Source organism: Dama dama, chromosome 9, assembly GCF_033118175.1.
Source record: "Dama dama isolate Ldn47 chromosome 9, ASM3311817v1, whole genome shotgun sequence".
In the NCBI taxonomy this organism is placed as follows: Eukaryota; Metazoa; Chordata; class Mammalia; order Artiodactyla; family Cervidae; genus Dama; species Dama dama.
The window spans coordinates 77,743,170-77,750,007 of record NC_083689.1 but is presented as its reverse complement, the minus strand read 5'-3'; positions in this window follow the sequence as shown (position 1 = coordinate 77,750,007).

Sequence of the window (6,838 nt, the reverse complement as noted above, 5' to 3'; positions counted from 1 at the left end):
CTCCTTATTAATAAGTCCTTTTGAAGAAAGCTTCTCCGTATCCAAGTCTGTCTTTGCTTTTACTTGATACACTGCTGATGTCAATTTTGACCGCCTGGCTGAGGTATTATGTGTGTCTAGTTTCTTTAATATAGAATTCCTCTTCCCCTCACTCCTTCCCCTATCGCACCCCATGAAACAAAGACACCATCAGCCCCCAACACTTTAGTGGAAAACTATGCTCCCCCTCCTTGAAGGCAGAGTAGTTCCATAACTTACTTGGTATTCTTCTGCATGGGAAATTTGTCTATTTTCCCATATGGTGATTTTTTCCAATCATTTATTTATAATAGAACAGAAACATGGATGCTCAAATATACATAGCATTGTAATCCAAAACTGCTTTATTATTTTATGATTGACTTTAATGTTCTTTTATCTATTTATTTTTGGTTGTGCTGGGTCTTCGTTGCTCTGTGTGGGTTTTACCACTGTGAATCTACTGTGAGGATTCTTTACAGTTGAACCACCAGGGAAGCCCTGAGCTACAGTAACGAGGCCCAATTCACGTTTTTTTGTCAGGACAGAACACTGATATTTTGGCATGTCTGTGATTTAGACAATTTAGCTAAAAACAACCACTTGATAAATTCTGGGAATGAAAAAGAAAATTGAAATCAGTTTCAGCATTTTTAGGGAGCATGTATTTCAGACTTGTAAAATAAATACAAAAAAAAAATGAGACAAAATGATTACAGTTACTAGTAAGGATTGATTACTGAAGTTGATTTTTAAAACCTTTAAGCTTTTTAGCTTAATTTTTAAAATCCTTTAAATTTTATATTACAACTCTTCCTTTCTGATTTTCTTGGGAAACCCCAATGGCTCCACGGGTAAAGAATCTGCCTGCAATGCAGGAGCCACAGGATATATGGGTTTGATCCCTGGGTTGAAAAAAGGCCCTGGAGGAGCCCCTGGAGCGGATGGCAGCCCACTCCAGTATTCTTGCCTGGGAAATCCCATGGAAAGAAAAGCCTGGCAGGCTACAGTATTAAGGGTCGCAAAGAGTTGGACGTGACTGACTGAGTGGCTAAGCACACATACACAAGCTTCCTTTCTATTTTTCTACTGGCTGTTTTGTATCTCATTTTTGTTGTTATTTAGTCGCTAAGTCATTTCCAACTCTTTTGAGACCCTATGGACTGTAGCCCACCAAGCTCCTCTATCCACGAGATTTCTCAGGCAAGAATACTGGAGTGTGTTGCCATTCTTTTCTCCGGGGAATCTTCCTGAACCAGGGATCAAAGCTGCATCTCCTGCATTAGCAGGTGATTCTTTACCACTGAGTCACTTGGGAAGCCCCTTTGTATCTTGTTATTAATAACTTCCATTGAATAGTATGCAGATTCCTAGAATAAAACAGTAAATATAAAATCCTAGTGATGATAGGTTGTGGAAAACACACAGAACTGTCTTTGAATTCTAAATCCTTGAGCAAAATATTTAACCTAAACAAGTCTATCCTGTCACATTTATACAAGATTACTAATTTTGATTTTATACGGTGTTTGAAATTGGATAATAAATATAAAGTGTCTAGATTCGCATATGGTAAAATAATCTGTATTAGTAGCAGCAACATCAGAAAAACAAACAGTAGTAGTGGCAATTGCTAATTATTCTAAAAGTTCCCTTTGATCAGGCAATACTTCTCTAATTACAAGTTGACCAAAGAGGCTCTTCACTCCTGATGTTTAGAAAATGGCAGCTGCTAATTAAATCTGCTTGGCTTCTTCTTTCCCCTTGCCCCACTCTATTAGAAATAAGGAAGACTATTTTGTACCTATTATGGTAGCCATGTGCTTCACACCTTATATAGAATTTTGCAGTAGATTCAATTGTTTTTCCTTATCCTCTTAAGTCTGGTCTATATTTATTTAAGGAGTGGCTCCATGATTGCTCTAAGGCAGATTTAACACAGGGGACTTATTAGATTGTAAGACTTCCCTTCTTATAACATGACCCTCATTCATTCAGAGTCTATTTCCTTTCCCACACAAGTGGAAACCAAGCCATGCCCCAATCATTGATAGCAGAGTATCTCTTGCTTATTTCAACTTCACAGTTTTGGCTTGGTGACAGTACTTTGACTAGAGGGAGAGTTATTGAGTGGTTTGGGAGCTCTGATTACAGCATGAATAATAAATTTTAAACTAAGAAAATGCTGAAGATGGGTTTTCTTACCCTTGTTCAGACTCTTGGAAATGTGACTACAGAAAGCATAGATAGAAAAAGGAAAATATAAAGCAATGAAATGCATAAGTTTAAAGAACTCAATTATGGGGGAGTCCCAGGAGAGTCACCCTGTGGCTCATAAATCTGTCTGCTATTTTCACGATTGTTCCATCATGTTCCACTGCTTTTCCTTTATCTGTCTGGATGAATTAGCCAGCAAAGCACCATAAATATTCTAAGTTAACAAGTGCTAGCTTTCCTTAGGGAAAGGAGAAAATCTTTCTGATTTTCTTCTTGTTAGTTTGAGGTTTGAATGAACTGTTAGGAAATCAAAACAAGTAAGTTATTATTCCTGTGATCAATTTCTTTCTTTATATCTTAATCACTGTAAATGACTAGAGAATGAATGATTTTAAACCCTTTGAACCCTTGAGTTTCCCAACTGGACCAATGATGCCATTTCAAATTTATTTAAAGCAGGGCTCCTAGGCAAATCATATTTCCCATGCAGATAATATTGTCATAGCTATTATCTACCCTTTTACATATACAAACACTTCTGTAAGAATTCATTGACTCCATCAGATGTGCTACACTGATGGGGCAGAATGTGAATTTTCATTTAAACAAGGAATTTACACAGCCAACTGTGGTCTCTTACCATTTTTAAGCACTTCACAGCCTGTGTTCTAATTTTAAATTAGGGATCTGATGTGTATATTTATACATAGCCATACTTGAATCAACCTGTAACTGTAAGCCTTTGGGGAGTGATTGTGTTTGAACATCTGGACTTACCACATGTTTTCAGCTGGAAATGAAGCATCATTTAGAAGGCCTACGTTTTAAAAAAGGAAGATAAGGTGATGCCATTCTATAGGTGTTCCAGATGATAAGAAATATATTCTGCAAATATGTTTGGGGAACTAGTGTAGCAAATAGAGGTGTAAAATGATAGTCTAAACTGAATTAGTTTACTTGCTTTTCATGTCTTTTCTTGTTTCACACAACTAAATGTTCTGATTACTGTCTGAACAAAATAATAACCAGTTGAATTACATGACAATTAATCTTTTTTATAATATTTTCTGTGAAAAACTATGATAATCTGCAATACAAAAAGGTAAAATAATCTTTAGAAAATTATCAATTTTCAAGAATCCCAAGTCATATTTTGTGGTTATTAAACAAAGATTAAGCATTACATACTATCTTTTGAAGTGCTAACATAATCTGTTTTAACCACAACTACAAGTTTGCCTTCATTAAATAATTGCCTAATGGGTAGTATGTTTTCTTACAAATACTTGAAAGGGAATATTGATCTCAGTGTTTTCTTTTAGAAATTGAACTAATTTCTCTATTGGAACCCTATGGTTTATATTTACTATGTATGTATCTATCAGCAGAAACTAATTAATTGGAATCTATAAACTTCTAAGAGTAACCTTAAAGCATATAATATTTGCCTGTGCAGATTAAAGAAAACACTGGGAGTTAATTTGAACAGAACTTTTCTGAAATGTCAGAAACCCTTTTATCTGTTAGAGAAAGTTCATGTGAGGAAAACTCTTTAATCTCCGACTTTCACACACTACAAAACTAACAGTTTAACCTTTCTACATATGCGCAAGTGCATTTATCTTGTTATATATTCTGCTATTATATAACATACAAATGATTGTATAAACAGATAGTTTTGTAATTTTGCATGCACAAGGTTGTAAGAAAGTAAATGAAGGAGCACTTTGTTTTAAAATTAGGGCTGTTTCCATTTGTGAGTTCACACATATACTCATGTATTTGTGGTTACAAATCGACCTCATTTTGCCTGGTGATTAGGTTTCTAAAGAAGTGTATATAAAACAATTTCAAAGTAAAATTAATGGTCTTGAATATTTTAAAATAAGCTTGTTCTTTAAAAATTGTTTTAACTATCTTGGAAAAAAAATTTTAAAGCTGACAATAAACTTTGCAATTTAGCATTTTATTGAATGAACAAGCTTTCCTACACCAGGACTCTTCGAAGCAAGGCACACCTGTTACTATATTTTTAAAGACGGTGTGTAATTTGTGCATAGAAATATTATTACTGATTTGGTAAAAAGAATACAAGGTCAAATTTTTTTTGGATCTTAGATATTTATGACTATTTCAGACTTCTATAATATGATCTTCAAAATGTTGACTCCAATTGACTTCAAAACAACCAATCGGCAGTTTACAATTATGACTGTGCTTATTTGTATAAATTCATATTTTACATATAGATTAACTTAAGAGACAGCAACTATTTCAGTTAAAAAATTTTTCTTAAGGGCCAGCATTAACTTGTGCCTGTGGGTAGCAGGAAGAAGCTGCTACTTGCCAGTTCTATTAGGTCATTGAGATCAGTAAGCTTTGATTTCCAGGATCCACACCACAGTCTAAGAGTATTTATAAGTAAAGTAACTTATTCAGAAAACTAGATGGAGATCTCTCATTCTTGCTTGTTATTTGAGAATTTTTAGTTGTAGTTATTTCTATTCATGCATCAGTATTAAAGTCATCATGAAAAGAGATTGGATTACGTTCTTTTTTTTATTTCAGAGAAATTGTCCATTATTCCAAGTGAGAGACTCATGTGACATCCCAGAACTATCAAAACAAAATCCCTGTAGAAAATCAACAAGGACTATTTCAGGAGACCACTACCACATCAATGAAAAAGGAATCTATTTCAGCAAGTTTTAAATAGTTGATGCAATATACATGTAGATAACAGTTTCGATTTCTCTCAGATAACAAGGACATGAAATCTTTCGTTTTGGTCTATTGTTACATCAGCCAAAGGCTCAAAATTAATTTAGCCAAGCTTCATCTTAGCTTACCAGTGTGTATGTACATGTGTGCTCAGTTGTGTCTGACTCTTTGTGACCCCATGTAGCCTACCAGTCTCCTCTGTCTATGGAATTTTCCAGGCAAGTATACTGGAGAGGGTTGCTATTTCCTTCTCCAGGGGATCTTCCCAACCCAGTGATCAAACCCGTGTCTCCCAACTCGGCAGGTGAATCCTTTACCACCAAGCCACCTAGGAAGTCTCATACTCGTGCCACATTAAAACTCAATAAATATCACAGAAAGTGTACTAATGACTGTATCACCTAATCTCATATTATTAATGATCCAGATTAACTTCCAACTTGTGAACTAGGTCAACATAAAGTGATATCAAAAGGAAACTTTTCCAAACTTTCTCAATTAGTTGAAACTATAAAGAAACTGAAAGAAGGGACATATTTCTGCCACCATATTTTGGGTGATTTGGGGATAACCACTTACAGGTATTATTAATACAATGAATATTTCTTAAAATTAAAGAGTTTCTCTCTGAAATAGTTTAAAAGACCAAGACCTTGGAAATTACCTTAATCATGAATTTACTCTTTATCAGACATTAAAAAAGTTCTTACACCATTGGCAAAACTAGAGTTTGGGGAGATGAAGGCAAAATGAGTACAATGGTGAGTGTCCATAAATCATGGAATTATGCATATTGCCCTGATGTATGTAAATACCATGATATTTACATTGTATTTAATGTATATTGCAGAAGGAAATCTAGAACATGTCTCTTTCTGGGGGAAAGAGATAACTGGACTAAATAATTTGGGATAAGTAATCTTAAAACTAATATTGTAAAGTTTCAAAACAAAAGTACATACACCATTTGGTTGAGTATATGTATTTCCTAGAAAGAAAGAAAAAGTCATTATGAGTTGTGTGAATCAAAAACTATATAAAACATCTATATGCTTTTATAAATCTAAATAGCTTAAAAGTAACTTTTCTAACTTTTTAACTCTAAAATATCTTTCCGGCAAGATACAATTTTAATAATTATATATTCAAATATGGTAATTAAGTAAAAGGAACAGTTTTTTTGTAACCAGATTTTTGGCCACTAGGATTCATTCATGCCTGAGAAATGGTATTCTTGATACCTCATTTTTCTTGCCAGTCATAAAAGAAAGACTATTGAGTTTACTCTATGTTTACTGAAAATATTCTACTCATTAAAGAGTATAAACCTTTCTACTCTTTTCATCACTCACATTTTTCTTCTGAACAATTTCACATATTGACATATATTTCAACACTTTTTGATTTTTTAGTGCACCCTAGGAAAAACTCTAAAATGAATTCTTTACATTCATGCCAGTTACCAACTTCCCAACAGTCCTAAAAAGTCACTGCAGTAATAATTCTTTCCTCCTTTAATTTTCATCTTCAGTCAATTGAATATTTTATATATACTCCCCAGGGATTTAAACCTTTTGTAAGTGAAATTGGAAAATGAAATAAGTCATGCACAGGAACAAGAATCACAAGTCTTCCAATGAATTATGTATTTTTGCATGCAAATGCTTCTATTTTCACAATACTTTACTGTTAAACATGTGCTTCTCTAGGATTTGCTTTAATCTTATACTACATATTTTATTGTATGTAAGAGTTAAAGCCATTAATTACCAAGTGTCATTTTAATGATTCTAGATTACTAACATTTAAATACTTCATGTGAGAGAATTTGATCAGGAGAAACTCATATAAAATACAGTTAATAGAAAGAACATTATAGACA